At 46.2% G+C, this 22,813-nt stretch overlaps 1 protein-coding gene across 6 annotated transcripts in view; it reads right to left on the bottom strand.

Annotated features, from left to right (window-relative positions):
• The window catches only part of KCNIP1 (potassium voltage-gated channel interacting protein 1), a 443,945-nt gene that overhangs the window by 179,450 nt on the left and 241,682 nt on the right, over window positions 1-22,813 (bottom strand). The window contains exon 1 of one of the 6 annotated variants that reach the window (XM_075766513.1): window positions 7,803-7,934. The exons of the other annotated variants lie outside the window; for them this stretch is intronic. The gene's annotated coding sequence lies outside the window, so the exon portion shown is untranslated. Of the gene's footprint in view, window positions 1-7,802; window positions 7,935-22,813 lie in introns of those variants that run through there. 6 annotated transcript variants of the gene reach the window in all.

Genomic DNA, 22,813 nt, shown 5'->3' on the forward strand with positions numbered 1-22,813 from the left:
ACTTTGGAGAAAGTACTAATTTCAAACAAATTACTTATATAATTTGTGCTGTCAATACAAGAACTTTCTTCTAAGTTAAGAGTCTTTTTGCTGTGTACTGCTCTGAATTACCTTCCCGGCTGACCTGCAGTGCATCAATTCATGATTCAAAAGAAAATTTTTCCCTGAGGGATGAGTCATGGCTCTCTCCTGTTCTTCAGGTTAAACCACATTTCCCTTTACTTTCCACAGACTACGTGCTTTAGGAGTTGATGAGTTCAACAATTGATATGTTGATCCACTTGCCCAGAATAATTTTAAAACAAATATTAAAATATTCTTATTCAAGGGACCTGTCCCCAGTGTGGCTATGTTTCTCTGTGACAGAATGATCTGTCACTTGAGGGAGAAACCCCAGGAGGATACAGAGCTAGTGCGGGTTTAAACACGATTTTTCAGGTCTTTTGAGGTCAGAAAAATAAAATGGAAAGGTAGAAATAATTGCAGCACGCACTAAGGGGTTGGCTTGTCTCGCAGAGCTCATTTCATGAACACTGCGGTGCTCAAATGGGGGAGTTTTGCTCTAGGAAGAGGCTGCAACATGCAGCAGGCCAGGCATCCAATTTAGTGTAAGTGGTGGCAGGTCACAGCCCCGCAGGAGAGTGGCTAAGCCACCGTCAAACCTGCTGCAGCTTCCGAAAGAGCTCCATTTAGGTACAGGCTCGGTCCAATTTGGAGAATTTAGCTCAAGACTAAAATTAATAAGTGGTCTGACTGGATGAGGTGACTCTTCTAACCTCAGGACTGCTTAGACCAAGGTTTAATACCAACCTCAGATCTCTCATTCCAAAGATTTATTCTAACATCAGGGCTTTTTAATGTAGCTGTGAGCTGAAACATCCAGCGTCCGCCACCAGAATTTCAATACCTCCTCTTGCTTCCCGTAGGGCTCCGTATTAAGGAAAGTATACTGTTAATGCTCCAGAGTCTTTCTACTTCTTTCTTCTTAGCAGTACAGGAGTGTGCAGCAGTGCATGCGGAGGGCTGCAGCCCAAACACGAGCGCGAAGGAGAAATCCCCCCGGTCTGCAGTGGGGCAGGAGCAGGACTGTGTCCCTGGGTGTCGGATGGGGAGGGTGCCCGGGCAGCCCCATGGCCCCTCACCCAGCCAGCACCCACAGCAGCACCCAATGCTGGAAATCATGGAGAAAGATGAGTGACTAGAGCAGTTCTGGTGAAGGAGTTTGATCTTGGAAAACACCCAAGAAAGAAGAGAGCTGCAAACCCTGACAACACGGCCAGGAACACCCGGGAGCAGCGGGAGGGCGGCTGATGGTACGCGCAACAAGAAAGAGAGCGTGCATCTCTCACCGCAGCCCTCTTGCAATCAGATATCTGTCAGCGCTAGATTAAACTGCTGAAGTCATTTGAAAGACAGGCACAAGGTTTTTCTGTTACGATGCGTTGCCTTTCAATTGGAATTTAATATGAAACGGACCAAAGACCCTGTTGGATTTCTGTAGAGCACTGTTTTACTTGAGAAAGGGAAAATTATTAACAGATTAACAAAACCGTTCTTAACAGTGAGATGAGTCCTAGATCTGTTACAAGTGTGAAGAAGTCAGAAGTAAAAGCAGTCTGCGTGAAACATAAAAAAATTACACAAAGAGGAAAAAAACAGCTCTCAAAGTACAGGACAAGTGAGAGCACTGAAGAACAAGCAAGTGAAACGAAAGCCCTGGGTTGCTGCACACAAAACCTGAGAGACAAAGGGCACCTTTTGGGGGCACGATTTGCCCCATCAGACTGCTAACTGGAGCCATGGGAAAACCGGGCATTCCAGCTGCATTCAGCTGCCTATCGCCAGCATCCTGCTCCCTATGTGTTCACTTCAATTATTTTTTTTTTTTCTTTTATATGATTTTTTTTTCACCTCTTCCAGGAGGGACGTGAGAGATCCCGCCTGCCCTGGTCCAGAGCAGGAGCAGTAGCTTGGGTCTCTCATTCCTGCAGCTGGTGCCATGCTGTCAGCAATGCAGTTTCCTCGATAAGATTTCCTTGAAGGAGAAACGGCCTCATTAAAGACAGTTCTCACGCAGGATTTAAAAAGTGGCTTGTGGGGCTTAGGCTCAGTGAGCCAGATGCTCAACATCAACTCTGAATGTCAGGCTTACCCTAAGATAATCAGAATTACTGGAGGACAAATGTTCCAGAACCACCACAGCTTGTGGAGTGCTTCCATGGAAAACTCAGAGAAATCTGAAGAAATAGAATAACTGAAAGATTTGGTGATAAGGTACGAATTGATGCCTTTGGCTGGGCATCCCTGCTGACAGAGCCTGACTCCAGCAGCCACCGCCGCAAATTCCCTCGTGTGATACCATTATGGAACAGATGTGCCCATTAAAAGAGAGTACAGACTTGGTAAAGAATACCAACATACCAGGAAAAAGCCGCAGTTTGATATTTTAGGAATGGAAAGAGAAAAACATATGCTATTTTACACTGTTATTTGCTCGAGCTCCATAATTTCCATATAATATGCAGTTTACTTGCCACAACTTAAGGAAACTTCATCGACATGAAATAATCTTGATTAATATTTGCAATAGTAGTAATAAAAAGCTTACGACAACACTAAAATTAATCCATTTTAGATTACTTTCATGCTGTTTTATTGTGGGTAGAAGTGTTTGGTTAAGCCTACACTTTAAAAACCGTGAACCAAATGCAACAAGTCACCTAGAGCTGTATGGTCTCAGGGATGGCAGGTCAAGACTTGTAGCTTGTATATTCTGCTTCCAAAGGCTACATCCGTGCTAAAAATTCACCTCCTGGCGTTGCTTCCTATCAGCTTGCTTTTTAAAAATGTCCCTGCTCAAGGGACATACTAAAGATTTGCAAACTCCCCAAAGAGGGGGTGGCCTGAGGAAAGAAGCAGAAAGCTTGTACGGAAATCCAAACTTGCCACAGGAGAGTGGCAGCACAACAGCAAAACAAAGCGGCCACCCTTGGGGAAGTAATATCCAAAACAAAGACAAAATGCTCTGGGAAAGCAACAGAATTGGTTCCCGTTACAGCGTGCTCACTGATTGCAATTGTTAGTATTACTGCTGGAATGCCAAGCTTTGTGTGGGAAGAGCCAAGTGTAAGGATGGATATGGATTTTGCGTGTGTGCACAATTACAGCTCAAAAATCAAGAGGCATTGCCGCACGGCTCACAGAAAGTCAATGAGCAGCAAAGATATTCAAAACATAAAACTTGACTAAGACATGTATTTTGTACCCACAGACGCACGTTAAGGACTAGGTGTCACTCTGAATCTCCGAGCTGTAACAGCGTGTCTCCCGGCAGTCACTCGGGGACCACGACGGGCTCGACCCATTTCCTCTGGCCCCGTTCCCTACGTGGGAGCGGAGGAGAGAGCCCTTGCGGGACGGCCAGGCTCGTGCCCCGGCTCTGCAGCACAGCAGTCCCGTCTGCATGGGGCTGCTTTTGTCCAAAGTCCTTACTTGACACCTCGGGGCTGCTGGCAGCGTTTCCCTGGCACTGCTGGTTATTCAGCATTTTCAAAGAGTTTCAGGTGCTCTGGATGTGAAGCCTCCTCCTAACACCCAAACCAGGACTGGCGACCCCAAGGCAGCCCGGAGCAGCGGTGCAGGGCTGCGGTACCCCAGAGTCTCTCTGCAGTGTATGGTATTGGATGAATGTCCAGCAAGGAGGATTTTCTTCTTTTTCTGTCTTTCTATTTGGGCTTCACAAACTCAGGGGTTTAAATTTAGCCCTCCCACAGCTTGCAGTGGAGCCGTATGATTTATCACAACGTGGTGGTCAGAACATTTTTTTCCCCATCTGCTCTGGTGGAGATGTCGTTCCCTGCACTGTTTATGTGGAGTGGGGACCAGCTGCCTGTGCTATCACACAGTGCTAGCACCGAAAGAGTTTGCCAAGTTTTAAAACAGAATTCAAGCCAGCACACAAGAGCCCTTGGGCTCTCTGTGCTCTCCCCGAAGCCGTGGCGGCTGTGCCTGCTGTCGGGAGAGGCCAGCTGGACCGTGTCGGTGCTGGCCACCTTCTCCAGACTCGCAGGGAGCATGGGGTCTGGAGGCTAAGCTGAGTCTGGCTCTCCAGGACTCCGAAATGAGGGAAATCCCAGGAAACATCAATATCTCTGCAAATTCCAGCGCTAGCCATTAGCTCCTTACGCCTGTATCTCCTACTTCATCTAGGCAAGGAATCACAGCCATGCAGGAGCAGGAGTCTGGCTCGATGCAGATTCATTAACAGCACAGCTTGCTACAAAAGTACCAGGACTTTTACAGAGACCCAAAATGATTTATTCTAATTCTGCTGACCATCGTACAACCAAACATCAATTCTGAATTTGCTGTGCTGTTAATGAATGACCAAATAAAGCAGTATTTCATCTCAGAAGCAAAAATATATGGCTTTGCAAAATTATTTGTGCTTCATATTATCTCAACTGTACAGAGACCATCAGAAAGCAGCAGTGCTTTATACTCTGGTCCAGCTTTGCAAACATCACAGTTATTGGCTAATTTTAAGATCCTTCCATACTAAATATTCAATATCCCACCTTAGTACCTCCCTGAAAGCGCAGTGGTCCAGCTCTGGCAGCACAGCCTTTAGCGGCACTCCGCTGCTACTGAATAGTACGGCTTAACCTTCTACCGGGCTGCCCTGCGCAGCTACCGAAAGTTTCTCCAGAGCCTGTTCTCCCCCTGAGCCTGGGTCATCCACATTCCCTTAAGCACATGCAGCCACACGTTCCTGAGACCTGCGCAGCCAGAGGCTCCTCTCCTGATGAGCATTTGGGGCTCCCCTGAAGTTCAGCCCCAGCAACCCCTTTTTCCCTGGCAAGCATCACCACGGAAGTCAGTCTTGCAGCTCCTGCAAAGGCACATTAGGACAAAGAGATTTTCATGCAGCTTTTTATAGGGTTCTGTTTCACAGCTTATCCAGGCACATTCTTATCTATGTTAATTTGGTCTCTTCCACTCTAATTACAACTCAACGTAGAAGACAGTCTCATTAAGATCTTAGCTTACATCAGATATTTATACCCTCAGTATCCCCAGAAAAATGCGTAAGAAAACTGGTATCAGTTATACCTGCAGATAAGGGGGCTCCTTCATTCCCCACAGCGGCAGATCAGTAATCACCCGAAGCTCCTCATATGAACGCTTGATTTTTTTGTGCCCATGCTTAGGGGAATTACGCATCCAGTTCCTCAGTGTTAAGGCAATACAAGCACCTCCTTCCCTTTGAAAAATCCTGCCTTCATTTTGGTACAAATAGAAGATTTAGCTGCTAGCAAATACAAAACTGATTGTCTGAACACCAAGGAGTGAGCAAAGTTGAGGGTTTGGCTAAGAACAAGAGAATATAACACTACAAATACTTGACTGCTGAGAGCTATTAGGGACACAGCAGAGGGAGCTGGTGAAATCCAAATGTGCAAGGTTTCATAGGAGGAGAAATGCCCAGGGGAATATCACGACGGAATAAGAGGTCAAACTGAAGCGCAAAACCTTTTGACTAGATTTCCAAGGCAGAAGTTCAAGATTTCAGACTTTGAAAAATCCTTTGCAATTACTATGACACCGATGAAATACTATAATAATTGGTTGCTAAACCAATTGTGAGTGTTCTTACAGTAACGTTAGTCACCGGTAGTCCAAAGAATATCTGGAATACTCATGAATCTCAGTCTTGCAGAAATGAATCTCTCCCCCCCGCCTCCAACTTCACACTGAAAACTGCTTTATTGTTCCTTCTCCACTGATGCAGCCTGAGATTTGAGTGACCCACACCCCGAGCACAGAGGTCACCAGGTAACTAGATGACCCATCGTTGCAGCATACAGTCAAAAGAAACCACTCATGGACTAAGGATCTCTGTCCTGTAACAGCTTAGTAACAACCGATTTCACTGAAATCAGAGGCGATTCACAAAACAGCACAGAAACTGAAAAGAAGGGGCTAAATCTGAAATAACTAATTGAAGCAGGTCCCTTTGACCTCAACCATTTGGCATGCAATAGCGGTCTGTATCATCACAGCTACTTGGCTTGCTGTTTAATTCACATCCAGACCTGGCAGTTGTGCACATGAGGAGAAAAGCTTGGGGGTTTTTTTCCCCATTTTTTTAGGGAAAGAGAGACTGTAATGAAAAATATTCAAAGAAGCACAAAGGAAAAAAACGACAACAACAACAAAAGCGCTATGGGACATTCTACCTTTTGAATGCATTTTTGTTTCCATAAAATGAAAAGACTGCTTAGAGATTTTTGTGTATCCAACAAATGGTAGGCAGTTCCTGGGAAAACGCGGTCTGCAGTGACTAAACGGGACGAGACCAGGGACCGAGCACACGTGCTGTAGCCGGCAGCTGCTGCCAGGCTGCCTGCTGTCACGTGGGGAAATGGAACCGCAGAGGTTTTGCAAGAGTACACAGAGAGAGGAGGGATTATTTGCACAGGGGACACCATAACTGCATTCACTCTGAATTCCCAGATAAGGTAGGTCAGGATGGGAGGGGATTACAGCTGAAAGCATTTCTTTTCCCATTTTAAATCAATTATTATAAAACCTGTGTTTTCCACACGTTCCAGCTAGGTGGTCCGGACAGTTTGGTTTACCTTTACATCAAAGGTCAGTAAAACACCGTGAGAAGGTGTAATGCTGGTTCCAGAGGAGCCACCCTGACGGTCGCATTCTCCAGGCATTCCCTAGGCACTGCACCACCTCCGTGAGGCACATCGCAGCGGGCAGTGCCCCGGGCTGGGCAGCCTCAGCCCTCGAAGGACCAGCATCGCTGCCTGCAGACAGGTACGGCCCCTCTGCTGCCTTTAAACCAGGCAGACGGGATAGATCAGACGCACCCCATACAATATATACCTGGAATTGCAGGCACATTATCACACAGACTTTAAACTCTTCCTCTTAGTACAGTCCAATGAGCAGCAGTACAAATTGAAGTGTATTAGGGTTAACTGAAGATTAAAGACTCCAAAGCAGCACCTACATGGAACATTAAAATTAAACTTCTCTATTACTAGATCATTACAGAGGAGGCATTCTCTATAGACAAAGGGAGAAGCAATCTGACTGGATCTTGTGCAGTGGTCAGTCGGGGACAAGCGTGCGGGTGAACGGTTACAAAAAATTATTTAATAAACTGAAAAATAGTTTTACTGAAAAAAGTTGTGCTTGAAGTTGCTCTTCTTGAAGGTGAAAAATAATAAGATGTTAGCAGAAGTAAAGGCAACAAGATTTGTAGCACAAGGTAGTATCTTTTGGTAGACTAAATGAAATAATCTGCCTAAAGCAGACAAGGGATTTGAAGTGCTCGAGCCTCCAGGTTTTGCCTTGTTTGCTGGTTACGTTGGTTGGTCTAATAAAACACGAGTCTCCTCTTTTCAGACCTTGCCACCTTGGATCATCTCAGGTAATGGCAGTAGAACCTGCTCTTTTACTGTTTGGTGTTACGATTAACTGGGATGTTAAATTCTGTTCTCCTCTTATTTTAAAGGCTTATTTAGTCTATAGATTTTTGTCCTGACCAGAAGTCCAATTTTTCATGAGATTTCAGATGTCACAGCATATATACAGCACAAGGCAGTGTTTTACTGGCTGGACTCACTTTCCCTCCCCTGCCAGACGTACCAGGTCGGCAACGGAGGTGGGCAACTCTAACCAAACCAGAGGGCAGCGATTTGGGTTCACTGAGAGCAGGAAGAAAAAAGGCTTTTGCTTAAGCCATACGAAAAGGGGCTTAAGTCTTGAAAAAGTTTGCATACCTCAGAAAATGCATTGATACATTAATAAAATTCGACGCAGGCACGTCTGGCAGTGCTGAGCTCGGCAGTGCACTCCTCGCGGAGCAGAGAAAAAGGATGGATCCTTCTGGATTATCAGGTTAAGCATCACCTGGAGAAAAGAGACTCCTGTCACAGCCTTTAATAACGATCCTTTTGAGCCACCATCAATCTTTACTGCTCATTAATTGAATTTGCTGTTTAGCTGATGGTGCACTGGGTGAGCCCATGGGCAACACAATCCTTTTTCATATAGTCTCTAAAGACACAGAAACCTGACTGTAAAAACACAGCGTTACAGCGGGCAGGCAGATAATCCCTGTGCCCGTGCTCTTCATGCGACTGATGTTAGGAGACCGAATGGGAGACGAAGGAAAGGAGCAAAGGAATGGATGAAAGCAAAGAAAGGTGATTCTCTGCAAGCTGGCACCAAAAGAGTATTTGATACTGTCTGTTAGCTGTGGTGGCATTCCCCTAGTGACAAAAGAACCCCCCACCCCGAATCTTTCATTAAAGCTCAAAAAGCAAAGGAAGCCTCTGCTCGAACGCAGACATTAAAAAGGGTAAAATTTAATGGCACTTGTCAGAAAGGAGAAGTTTCAGGCGGGCTGGCTGGTACATAATATTTCAGCCTTTCGCTAGAGAGTGGGTCCTCTCAACAGGCTGCTGTCAATGGGAAGTGGCTGGAAGACCCGATTCCAGGATTTGGGGGGCCACACACCCTCCTAAGCATGTAACACTGTATGCCCCAATAGTTACAAGGCAAAGGCTCAGTGACGCTGAAAGCCTCGATAGGGTAGTGACGGAGGACCAAAGCTCTGTGGGTGCTGATAAGAAATATTTACATTTCAAGCCTTTTCCCAAATCCAGCACAGAGATATTTGGGAGCTGCACCACCTACATGCACAACACAAGCGTAGGTGGTGAAAGTGTTTTTTAACTTGTCAGGAAAAAATGCTTTTGTGAATGAAACAGGAACTTCCATGGAATGGCTCCGTCTTCTATAGCTCCTCATAGCTACAAGCAAACCACAAGATTACTGGTTTCCAGATCAGAAGATGAGGATTCCTCTTCGCTTTTCTTTGGTTTCTATACACGACAGAGATTTTCTAGGACAAAAAACCTATTCAGAAACATTTCCCAAATATTTCTTGTTTTAACCTTGGGCTAGGAAAACAGCCAGCTATTTCCAATCCTCTACAGCAGAACGCCAGAGGTAAAACCTTCTAAACTAACACTATATACTGTCAAAAGCACATGGGGCTCAACTTACAGGCATTTCGTGGAAGAGAGAAAGAAGAGAGAGTGCAGCCCCTCCGTAAGCCATCGGGGCTCTCTGGCAGATGCAAGCCCCAAACCTCTTCATTCATTCACTGTCCCTTGCTGCTGCTGCCACCTCCCTCCCCGGCCCCCGCGGTCCCCTCTATCTGAAGGAGCAGCCTCCCAGGGAGGTATCATCTGCAGCCTTGTATTCTGCCTCGCTCCAAGGAGGTATCATCTGCAGCCTTGTATTCTGCCTCGCTCCAAGGAGGTATCATCTGCAGCCTTGTATTCTGCCTCGCTCCAAGGAGGTATCATCTGCAGCCTTGTATTCTGCCTCGCTCCAAGGAGGTATCATCTGCAGCCTTGTATTCTGCCTCGCTCCAAGGAGGTATCATCTGCAGCCTTGTATTCTGCCTCGCTCCAAGGAGGTATCATCTGCAGCCTTGTATTCTGCCTCGCTCCAAGGAGGTATCATCTGCAGCCTTGTATTCTGCCTTGCTTCTGATCAAACTTTCCACCATGACTGCAGGTGCAGAATACAAACACAATGCCCAGGAACTGCTCTTCTATAACCAACCCCATACAGAGGGAATGAGGGAACAAATCCCATTGCACTTAGCCCTGTAGTTTCCTCCACACTATCTAATGTAGCTCAAGGTCAATACGGTCAATAAAAAAAAATAAAGAAAACACCCTGCAAGAATAAAATGTAAGGAAAAACCCTATAAATAGTCTCCTAAAGTAACTCACATTTGTACAACTCATCGAAGGGTGACTCAACACACACTCCCTTTGAGGAGGTACGATGCTATAATCTTTACACAACAGCAAAGTTCTCGTCTGTTTTGTAATTGAAGGAAAAAAATTAATTTTTATGGTGCAACAGCAGGAATAGCAAAGATTAACCCTGACTGCACACAGCCGAATGTGAACAATCCTAACCCATTCCACATGCCTTCCGACACAAGGTTAATACTGCTGCAGGTATCTGTCCTTCCCTAGCCTGAGATTTCATTAAATATGTTTCCATCTAAGCAGTCTTCTTTCTTAATGAACATGGTGTGCTGAAATAAACTTATTGCAGCATAAAGATGATGTAGCTCAAAGCGAAATTAGAAGAGTGTCCTAAAGGACGTGTTCAAGGCCTATAAATGTTAATACTGTAGTTTCCACAGAAGTCTGTTTGATAAACTTCTCTATGAATATTCCAGGCATGATTTCTATTATAGCCACATTTCCCCACTCAATCGCTGGATTCATTTCACTATGAATAAGGAACTATCCAGGGATTTTTGGCAGCTTAGTGTTGTTCTAACCCGTTGGTCTTGTAATTAGCTCCAAATGTTGTTTTTGTGAAACTGTATTCTTCCTGATGCATCCTAAACTCCCCAGCTATCTTCTATACTCAGCCTATTATATTAATGCTAGGGAACATTAATATAGAAATAGCATTAAAATTGTAAAAAGCTGCTGCCTGGATGTTTTCCAGACACATCTTTGAAAAGGGAAGGTTTTTAAAATGTTCTACACCTGAGGATGCACCAAATCTGTATCTTCTGGAATATACGTGTAGCTTGGCATTCAAAAACGCTGGGGTGTGCTCCACAAGTCTTTCAGGCAGGGCGGCTCGCGGTGTAAACAACAATCGAATCTGGCACAAAGGGGCTCTTCCTGAGAGACCGCTGGTGGGCACAGCACTACACTCCTAGTTTCACCCTTTTTACTTCGCATCCTGTTTTACCACCTAAATATCTTGCTGATGTAAGGATACCCAGCAGGAAACAGAAAACATATTTTAAGGCTGATGCTGGCACTGAAGTCTCCGAGGGTAGGAGTTCATCCTCGGTACGGACACGAAAGCCCCACGCGCTGCGCCAGATGCTAGGGGAAGCTGTTCACGGAGCACGGCTGGATTGTCATTCCAGTTCTTCAAGGGGCTTCTTCAGTCTAGTGATCAGGACTGAAGGTGTATGTTTTCTTCTTATGTATTTTTATATTCATCTATGTGTGCATACTTATACATACATATGTAAGTACGCTCTGGACCACATCAGCCTGAAAAACTGTTTTGCGCAGAAGGGAGAGCTAATGATGAAGGAGTTCTCACTTCGGCTTTTGTCTTTATTGCCACGTTATTAGGTGACACCAGGCAAGGATTGCACTTGCTGTCTGTATGTTCAGATGGGAAAACCAGCACAGACAGCGATTCCACTGGGAGGTGGAGAGGTGGGCAGGGAAGATCTCTCCATCACTCGCAAAGGGGAGGGTGAGAAAGGTTACTATGGGCAAAGCGCCTTAATCCGGTCCTGACTGTGACATCCCTCTGTGACATCACATAAAATGATTATTTAGGGACTAATTAAGATAAGTTTCATGAGTGCAACCCTGAACTTTCCTACTGCCTAACAGTGGAAAGGCCCTACAGCCCAGGAGAGATCAGAAAACAGCATCCTCCTAGATTCTGGCGGGAGGTTACCTACGTGGTTACACAGCCGCTGAAGAACTTTCTTTGTGATTTAGTCCATTGCGGCAGGAATGAGGAAAAACATTATATCAGTTAAATACTGGTTCACAGCTTCATTTGGGTTTTTCTTTCAAAAATGCCGGTGATAAACCTGCACTAATGGTTTCATTTTATAGCCAGAACAACTCCAGCATCCCTTGGGGTGATTGCTGGACAAGCGCACTGAGTCAGCAAAAAGCCTGGCGCAGTCCCTGACGCTGGAACGCGTGACGCGCTGACGCTCAGCGGAGGGTGGCTGACTGCTCTCCCTGCCGTTCGGCAGTTGCCTGAAGTCACTGTAAAGTTGTTAGACCACTTTAATTTGTAAACCTATTGATGAGCATTTAATGTTAATGAAATGCCACTGCTGAGTAATTCTGGCAGATGAAACTCGGTTAGTTCATTGTGCATCTAATTTATTTAGTGCTAAATGTTTGCCCTTATCTTCTTTACGCACTGAAAAGTCAGATCTGGATAAAAACTTTGCATCTCAAATAAGACAATACTTTAGAAAGTTAGGCAATTTTCTATGTAAATGCTCGTTCTTGTGGTTCACATAAAACTCTGCTCAGGGGTATATATCCTGCCAAGATGGAAATGGAAGGTGTAGGCTGCTCCTGGTGCCCACATACTCATAAAACCCGTGATGAAGGAGATAGTTCTCATCTCTACCAAACCATTTTAGTAAATGCAATAGCAGTGAACAGCTGAAAGAGATCTTACACAATCCCACGTGCAGGGGCAGGTATTGGCTGTGCCAATGGATGAGGAGGAACCCGATTCTGTCATCTCTGGGTACCAAATCCAGAGCCTCTGTGGCATCCTGCTCCGTGACCACCGCAACACCTAACAGGCCATCAATTTATTGCGTTACACACAACGTATTAACAACCCCAGTGTCACTAGGGAGGTGTACAGTGTCCCATGCACCAGTCCCAGCGTGCAGCACAGGGCGGGCAGGAGCTGCACTGCTCACACACGCGGCTCCTGCGCACGCCCCGCTGTGGTGGGTGGCTTCTGACACACCACAGGACACGTGAAGACAACGCGATGTAACACCTTTCAGCTGCCTTTCTCAAAGAAATATGATTGGAACAGGACAACATTAATATTCCCCCCCTCCCCGCCCAAGAAACACAAATCAATTGTCGCTAGCACGCTGTACCATAATCCTGCTCTTACCAATTCTTTCTCTGTCTTCTACAGGCAAATGTAATCCTGAGCTAAAGAGATTTTTCAATTATATTCGTTTCTAAATGACTGAGTAAATCTAGCCAAATAGATGGGGAAAAACCTGCCCTATCACAGATCCCTGCACAACTGCATGGAAATGTTTTCCGATTTGTCGTATCTCTACTGCGCACGCTGACCCCGTCAGGAGGCCGGCAGCGAGCCGCAGCGGGGGGCTTAGCTCCCCTGGTCCCTCACGGCTATTTGTGGGCTTTTCTAATGCTATCAGGACACGGCTCCGTGGTGAAGTTTGGGCACGTGTCCCTTACAAACTTCACCTGGTTTAAGCAGAAAGCTGTGCTCAGGAGAGAAGGGAGCAACTCCAAGGGAGGTACAGCTGTAATTTAATTGTCGGATGTTTATTTGCCGGCAAATCCCTAAACGGTGATATATTATTACACAACGTACCAGCCATTAGCTGAAGTCATCCCTCTGTTTTACAGGCGAGATAAAGCACTGAGACTTCCATCAGAGGGAAAGCTGCTTCGGAGGGCTCAGCACCTCTGACCATGAAGCTCAGTGCAGAACGAGCCAGGGAGTCCAACTCCTCCCCCCGGCTCCGCGGAGCTCCTGCCAACCTGCCAGCCCCGGCCTGGCAAACCGCTCGGTACACAAAGCACCACAGCTTGCATCGGCATTACAACTTGTCAGAGGACACACTGGGGAAAAGCCAACGTTGAGGATTTCTTTAGTACTGTGGGGATGGGATTTTGCTACAGCCTCCCCCTGAAAATAAGCCGAGCTTTATTTTTTTCTTTTCTTTTTCCTTTTTTTCAATAAAGGAAACATTTCGTGTAATCAGAATAGCTGGAAGACTTACAAGGAGAGATGGACACTGAGGCAGAACATCTCTTTGCCAGCAAGGATGAGAAATAGAAATAACACCTAGTAAAGTGGTCTGTTGCTTTCCTTTTTCTCATGTTGGCCAAGGTCGTGCCTTGGAGAGCCCGGACACCTCGCAGCAGGCAAACGCTCGGGGGACACGTGCTCCCTCAACCACTGCTGGGATGGAGCACCCACCAAGCACATGGCTGATTTCCAGGGGCATTCTCTGCAATGTTAGTGAAACTTTAATCTCAAGCAGCGGATAAAATGAAATGAAACAATAAACAATTGCTCTGTTAAAAAAAAAAAAAAAAAAATACCAGCGCTGGCTTGGAGTGAGCAGAAAGGAGTGGGGCGGTGGGATGCGGTGGGATGCAGAGAGCCTGTGCTGGCGGTGCTCTAAGGCTGGAGGGGAATATTTCACTTTGTCACTATTTCTCATGTCGAACAGATGTGCACAAAACTGAGACAACAGCCAAAAATCAAATTTGTTCCTCTCTGAGATTCCTTTCATATTCTAAATGCAAATGCCCGAGTTACCACCTTTTCTATTTGGCATGCCTGTGAAATGAAAACAAGGCTTTCCGCAGGTTTTCATTGTCATTCTTTTTTGCTTTTCCCTTTGTTGTGAATGTTTCTGAATGGAAGGTGACAAGTTACAGTGCTGCAGAGAAGGCAGTTAACAGCCATTCGTTTTGTGCAGGCAAATAAACAGAGAGCTTTAGCATAGAGAAGGAAAGAAAATAAGGAGAGGAGGCTTCGTGCTTACATTCCTCCCACATTTAATCCCCCAGTGAACTTCAACCGTTTGCTACCAGTTTGCCAATACTTTGCTTTTATGGTTGACTGATAAATTATTAGATGTATCTGATGCCTAGCAACTATCAATTAATGCTTTGAGACTAGATTAATTGATATGCCTTAATTTCTCTGTTGTTTTCTTCTAGACAACACGCCTCCAGAGATGTGAAACCCCTCCCACTTCGAATGAATGATATGCTTCGTCCCTGCTCTCGCCACGCCACACACAGGGACGGGTGTTTTGGCAACACATTTGTATTCATTCGGATTGTCACAACTGCATTCCGCGTCTGAGACAGCCCAAGGTACATGATTGATGGTCCTGTCCTTTAAAACATCATCAACTTTGTGACATCAATCACTGGAAGCTACTATGGCAGAGGAAGCAAGGGAGGCTTTTCTCAAAGCAGGTCGTGTACTGTTATTTTATTATTTAATGTTTTGCTACCAGTAAAGCAATTCTGAAAAATCTTGTAGATGAGCAATAGCTCGTCTATTTGCCAAATTAACTTCAAAGTAATGTCCATAGGATTAACTATGGAGTAAGTAAGTATAGAACCACTAGATTCAAGAAGACATATGTCACGCAAATACAAATCACACATACGCTTCACTACATCACGGATTAAATCGTTGTAATAGCCTTCTTTCTGAGGCATATGTGGGGCTGGGAGCAGTCTGTTAGTGCTGCTGCCTGACACGGCCCACTGCAATATCCTCGGCTCACTGTTTTAAGTTAAAACTTTATAGCAGTTGAAAAATATGTCAGCCTAACATTTTTTTTTTTTCTAAATTTGGCCATAGCAACTCAGCTGGTTTTGTAGGTAAAGCTACAGAAAATCAAGTGCTTTTTTTTTTTTAATTAAAATAATTGGACAATCTCTTTGGCCGCTCAGCCTGGTTTTTGCTGTCCTTTGGCTCCTGATGTGTTTCTCCCCACTAGACCTGCAATTCCAGGATTTACAGCCAGGACTGCGGGTTAATTTTGTGCACAAAACTTTCTGTCTGGCATCACTGTGTTTTGAGTGCTTAACTTGGCAACATTTGTGTTCTGCTGATGGGAAGTACCTGTCTGCATACGATGGAAGATCAACATGAAGCCAGTGTCCCTGCTAGATGAACCATCATGTAAGAGGGAACATAAATCACACTTTTTATTTAGCTATTACAGCTAAAGCGCAGCTCACAATAATAAAGGAAGAGCACTTTCCCAATAAAAGCAAGGCTAAGCAAGGGCTGGAGGGTTGCTGAGTCAGCTATTTGGAGCGCAAGCACAGACTGCCCCTTACTTCAGATAAACTGCATCCAGTCGGTCAAGACCGAGCATTACACGCTGCAGATCAACTCGGTGGAAACGCCGCAGGAATCTCTTTCTAGGTACTGGTAACCACAAAAAAAGACTGTTTGGGAAAACTAGTGTGAATGCTTACCTTCGGTATTCGCGGTTTTTACATATGCAAACCACCTGCTGTGCTCCCTGTTACGCAGGCTGTGCGCCCTTTCGTTGACAGAAGGAATGTTCGTAGCAAGGGGAATATATAAATATGCATCGCTTCATCCCGACCAAGATAAACAAACAGCTATATGGAGCCAGGGAGAAGGTGGAAATTTCATTTCCTTTATCCCTTTTGCATTTTTATGACAGATGCCGCTGGATTTCCTCAGAGTTCCCGTGAGCTCAAGCACGAGGAGCAACCCACGAAGACGCGGCACGAGGACAGACGCTGGGGGCCTGCACCCTGCCCCCCCGGCACCCACATCCGCTCAGCTCAACCAGCCCCGCCTGGCTTTAGACTTTCAGAGTGGTCTCGGGTGAGGTACTGGAGTCAAAATCCACCTCTGCAAAGGCACCTCTGAAAAAGGCACCTCACTTTTGGACACTCCAGCTGGGAAACGCTCTGCTGAAGCTCTGTGCCTACAGCCGTGGGACACACACGTGCCATGGGTGGCTGCTCCCCTCCCCGCGACCCCGGGGAGGAGGTGGTACGGGTTGAACACACTACACATCACGCTAGGAACTGTGATAAAGCAAAGCGTACATAAACAAAACAACAAGGCAAACTGCATAAAAAAACCAGTTTAAAGGTCCACGTTTACTAACAGGCACAACCTAGTTACTCCTTGTATTTGGTAAAACAAACCACAGTAAACTTCCAAAATACCGTTCTTTCCCACAGCAACACCCAAACACAACCCATCTGGTAATATGCAAGTGCCTGGCAAGCAGAGATGGTATCTGAGGGAGAAAGGGGGTTGCTGGGGGGGTGAGTATCTCCTTCCCCTCGGGGACACGTGCGGTGGAGCTGCCCTTCGTGCCCAGGAGCCAGCGTTTGCCCCACGGCCCTGCTAGGGCCAGCGACAGCCCGGCCCCTGCCAGGGGCTGCACCAGAGCCCTCCTGCCGCCCCAGCCCAGAGAAGGTACCCTGTGCTTCTCCACCGCTGTCAAAACAGTTAGCAAATAAACAACTAATAACGCGGAGTGGAAGCAGCACTGCTGAACAGCAGATTGCAGAACTGTGAATGAGATTCACGGCTGTGTTACTCACAGTCGTCTTACTCTGTCTTCAATATTTTAATTCAATGGCATAAACACGATTTTATTCATTGCAAAAAGCCATTTGGGGGATGCTGAATTATTTATTGTTTGAAGCGGCCAAACAAACTGCTTGTCAAGACAGGTCTTAAATCTTAAAAGAGAATCTCAAGTAATGAAGTGCAGTTCAAAAGGCGCAGGGTGTACCCTCCACATTTTGAACTCCTCTCTGAAAAACTGGGCAAAGAAGCTGCCTTTGAACATTTAACTCCCAGGTGCTGGTTTTTCTCAGAGCAGGCATGTGGCTGCACACTCTGCAGTGCTCCCATCCCATCCCCAGCAACGAGGGCTCCCCAGCATCCCCCCAAGGCACACCTGAAGTCCGTGCTGAAACCAGGGGCAAGTTTTTCTGCTTGACCCATCCCCAGTCTCTGAATTTGCAGAAACAACGGAACATCTTAAACATTGATTGACTCGGTCTGCGGGACCTGGCTTTGCAGAGGAGCTGCCTGAGTCTTTTTTAGTGTGTTAGATTCAAACACCAATTTACTGGCCTTGGAACTCCAGCACCTAAGCAATAAGATTCAAAAATAAAATTTGGAAAAAAAAATAATCTTTCAATATTTGTTTCCCTCTAGGACTGAGTTTCCCATCCAACCATGAGTAAAGCACGCGCCGGTCAGCGCTCCCACCGGAGGCTTCACACGCGCTCGGGGAAGCTGCTGCCCTTCCCCAGGCTGCTGGTGGGGCACAGCCAGCCGTGGCCCGTGTGCCAGCTACCGGTGTTCCTCACCAAAGGAGCCCGACGCCAGGCTGTGGTCAGAGATGGGGCAGAGACGGACCGTGCGGCTGGAGCAGAGCACACCTCACCAGGACATGGCACTGGTGGTGGGCAGCGACTGCCTCCAGAAAATCCCCAGCCCTGCTGCAGCCCCAGCTAAGCCCTCGCTCACACGTATAGCACCACTTGTATCCATGTGACTCACTGAAAATTGCTTTAGTTGTCTCCAATCTTGTTCCAGAGGCTAACATAAACCACATCTAATTCTTATTGCTTGCTGCGGCCTTGAACCAAATGACTGTAACAGAGTAATGCAAAATGAAAGAAGAAAAAAAAAAAAAAGGAGAACTGACAGACAATTTTGCATACACTATGCCAAAACATACTGCCCAACTTCTTAATTTCACCAAATTCGATGAACACGCTACTGCTTACAACACAAAGTGGAGCTAGCCCTCAAAGGACCAATAAGTTCACGCAGGCGGTAGGTCTTTATCTGGTTCTGACACCGAGGAAATGCCAGAGCAGAAATGTTGGCTGCATGTAGTCCTTTAGACAGCTTCCGAGTGTCTTAAAGCATGCTGCACAGAATGTCGTTAACCTGAACAACGGCCCGCAGGTGCATCATACCGAGATGAGATACAGAGCTACTGGATAGGGGAATACTTGACAGCAACCTGGATCAGCCAGGCTTTTTTTTTTATTTGGGACTGTCCAGAAAGTGTATGTGGCTTTGCAGTACCATTCTGTTTAGGGCTCGTATCTGTAATATTTGTAGTTTATTATTCTTACATTTTATGTCTCTAGATGCTGAGCTTTACGGTTTTTAAAGATTTGAGAGAATGGACAACACCCACTGGCAGAGCATCTGCCCAGGGAGCGGGATGGATGGTGGGAGCCCTTCCCACAGGGCTCACGCTGGGAGAAGGATGGAAATCTGCCCCCAGAGCATGAAACCACCAAAGAGCCCACCAGCACCTGCACTAAGGACCTGTGACAGAAAAAGTGACTATCAGGAAATCTGAAGCTCTGCCACATCTTCTCCCTGCGGCTTCCAGCACTCCCATGAGTCTGCAACATCCCCACTGTGCGGGACCGCTTCTTGTATCCACTGCTGCACATCAGCACTGTGCGGGGGGCCCAAGACGCTCTTTGAGCAGCACTTGGATTCCACGTCCTTGTTTAAACATTCATAGGATACTATTCTTTTTAAAGCACATTTCAGGCCAATGTCTGAGTCCATCCACAACAGCAGAAAACCTGGATACAAGATATCAGTCAGGCTCGCAAAACTGTCCCCAGAAGAATCCCAGGATAAGCACCAAATCTGTTACCAGCTTTTTACCCTGAGAGCAATTATTCTGAAAGCTTTCACATCTGTCATTTTAAATTTTATTTACAGTTAAGATTGCCAGAGTCATAAGAGAAACAGGAAGGCTTTAGCATGAACTGATTCCTGCTGTTTTGAAGACTGGTCAGGTGGTAGAGACTTGATGAAACAACAGCTCTTATGTATTTTCCCATTTTCCTCTTGTTACCTAGCTAATGTTTAAACATGGTTAATAAAAAAAAAAAAGGGAAAGAAAAAGGTATTTCCCTGAATTTCATTATCAAATAATTTACTCTTCTGCTATGAAATGATCGTGTTGACTTTTCCTTTGTACCACAAGAGAATACGGATAGGGGAAAAAGAGTCTCAAAGGTTTTTTAAGAACACAAAATATTATGTCAAATACAAAATCACAACTCTCTCCATCGAGAGGTTTTTTACACCTAAGAAAACATTAAGCAAGAGGTAAAAGATCTGTATGTATATTGAAAGGTATGTAAAATTGAAAATAAATTAGTGAAAACTATTTTCTTTTATCTCCAGCATGCAGAAAGAAGTCATGATCTTGCAGAACCTGTACTTAGCTGGATGTAATTTTCCCTCTAGTCTATAGATACAGCTTTCCCACTGGGCGCTTTTTGGACCACCTGGCATGAAAAAACAGCCGGGATTTAGCATCGCTTTTTGACATGAAGGAAACAGTTTGCCAGTGTGGTCTCAACATCTCAGCTGTGTGCCTGCATCACCATTCATCATGGGATCCGGTGGAAAGAGCACGTGTTATGCCTTGGGGTCATTTTGATCACAAATGCATTTTCCTTCAAATTGTTTCAGACTATTTTCTATTATTTGCCAAGTCTTGGAATACCATTGGGTTCAATTAATGTCCAAAAAAGAACTGGAGCTGGCAAGAGTGTGTACTGGGGACTGTGTAATAACGTAGAAAACATTTGGTTTGAACTCTCTAGACCAAAGGACATATTTTTCTAAGTATGAATATCAGAAATCATGAGCTTTTCAGCAATGGAGGGGAACAGTAAGACAAAGAGCAGTCGCGGTTTTGGGGACATGTTCTAGGAACATTTTCGAAACTTTGAGGGGAAAAATAAGTACATCCTGCACCTGGATGAAAAATTGTTCATTGCCAGCCCAATTTGGAGTGAGGAGCTGGAAGAAGCTCTGGCAGGAGGCTGGGTCCATTGGGCTGTCCGGTCACGCAAGCTCTTCTTGCAGGCTGGATGTGTCAAGAGGAAGAAATAAAATGCAGAAAGCCAGAAGCGAAGGCATGCTCCTGGGGAAGGGTGCTACAGAGAGGAGGTCTCAATCGGGCTCTCCTACACCCACCCAAGTGCTCTCATCGCTTGGCTAATGGGCTTTGGCAGGGGGAGAGGTGACTGCCACCACGTGCTAACAAAGCACCTGCCTCTCTACTACACCAGATTTATTATAAAGGCTTAAAAATTAAACATTGATTATACAACAAATGAACAATTCCAGCATTTTCAGTAAACTAATTGACAAAAACCATTCCCCTACTCTGCTGCCCCTACTTCCATGCACTTCTCCTGCTTGTTCTCTGCACACATTGCCTTTGCTGTGTCTCGAGCTCCTACGAAGTCCAATTCCTTAAATTCACTGTAGTTCACCTACCTGGGACCAATCAAGCACTTAGTCCCTAGACTATGATTGTGCCCTAGACCACATAGAATCAGTAAAAACTTCAGTCCTTGGGAGGTACCATAATCTTCCCCCAAAATATTTCCTGATCTTGGTTGCTCATTACTCATCTCACTAGCTGCATAGCTGATGAATTTCAAAGCAAAACCCAGCCCATTTTGCATGGAGAGAGGATGCTGGAATATCATCTCACAATGACACCGGACAAAAAAAAAGCTATTAGCATTAAATTATCTGCTCCCAGATAATTTCCCAGATGAATCACTATAAAAGGCTCTGAAACGGTCTCTTGCTCTTTTTCTTTGCATAACATCTCATTGTACTCAAGACTTGAGGAGCTGTAATTCATCAGGCTTTTATCTGCATCAGGGCATTGTTTTCGGCAGAGTCCCTGATTGCGGGAGAAGTGGCAAGGCCAAGTTTGCCACGCTGGAGGATTATCCTGTAAGAGGCAGAGCACAGCTAACGGGTCCCCTGTGAGAGGAGGAGACTCTAACAGAGAGCAGAGCGTAGCTAGGTGCTAGTGATAGCCCCCATCATCTCAGCTGGGCAACACTCAAGCTTTTTCCTTTGTGGATGACTATTCATCAGGAAAGGGCACGGCATGACCAGTCCCAGGCACTGGGTGATGGCACAGCTGTTTGCAAAGCTCAGAGAGGCCACATCCATCACAGTAACTGCAGTGACTGGTATCATGGGATTTTTTTCTGAGTCAAACTTTTGCCCCCTGTGCTCTTCTCCCCTGCCTCCACCCCACCCTGCTTGAGCACAGACCTTCCAACAGCCCGCAGACACCCTCCCAGCCCTCCCCATGCAGCCCCCACTGAAGGCTCGGTGACTGCTGGGGAGAAGGGCGTCAAATGGGCTGATCTCCCAGCCGGGCTGAACCCCAGCCACGTCCTCCTGCACAGCAACGTCTGAGACAGAAAGAAGCCAGCCCTGAGCCGGTGCTCCCCGTAGAATGTCTGCTGTCGCAGTGGGGTGAGGTTTATTGCACTAATAACCTCTGGGTGCTGTCTGTCAGCCCGCGGCGGCAGCAGCCTGGGTGAAAGAGGACGGTATCCACGCGTCGTTATTTTACAAGCGGCAGCAGGCTTGGAGGTACCGGAGTCCAAGTCAATCTCCTTAACACCTTGCGTTGCTTCGTCCCCACTCAGCTGCCCCACTCAGGCACGCTGCCACTGCCTACGGAGATGGCTGTCCCCTCTCTGCCCACCCAGCCCTGCGTCCTCTTGTGACTGGCACTAAGGAAACAAGGTCTTAGCATCCACAGGCAGGCGTGAAAATAATTAAAGAGAATAACTGCCATGACAGCGGGCTTTGCATCACGCAAGAGGAACGGGCCTAATTATAATCTCCAAGGCGATGCTGAGCACTGCTTGCTAAACACACCGTGTGAAATTCCAGCTGCCTCCTCAACAAACAGAGATAAACACACAAAATCATTTCCTCCAGGTGCATGTGTGTGTTGTTTTCTTATTCAGGGTAACAAAATTGCTACAAAGCTTACATTTTTCTGTTTACCAAAAAATTTGGCCAAATCAATAGTTTGTGACAAAAGAAAGTAACAAAACCTGTAATAAAACCAAGTCATAAATAGATATTTGTTTAAAAAAATTGTGCAATTCATTAGCTCTAATGTTCGCACATCTAATGTGATTTTGGGCGGGGAGAAGTGACACCGTGACAACTATTAAAAGAGAGCTTCTCAGATCTTTTTTTTCGGTGTCCAAACCACGCTGCTTGGCTTCCAGGCAGAGACGCCAGCCAGCGGGGTCCACGAGCCAGGGTGGCCCAGCCGCAGCCCGCACACCACGGGCACCCGGCAGCAGGCACTCAGGTTTGGGACGGCGGCTCGCAGCCCCTCGCCTGCCGGGCGCCGAACGCGGGGTGGTTTGCTGCGCGGTGCCCAGGTTTGCCACTTCGTCCCCGTGCACTGCCAATGCCATCTGGCAGCAGCTCCTACACTCCGGTTTCTGTGCAGTTATAAATGGATCACAGACCTGTCAGGCTGCCAAGTGAACCATCAGTATCATTCAAGATATCATTT

Source organism: Balearica regulorum, chromosome 14 (assembly GCF_011004875.1).
Source record: "Balearica regulorum gibbericeps isolate bBalReg1 chromosome 14, bBalReg1.pri, whole genome shotgun sequence".
NCBI lineage: Eukaryota > Metazoa > Chordata > Aves > Gruiformes > Gruidae > Balearica > Balearica regulorum.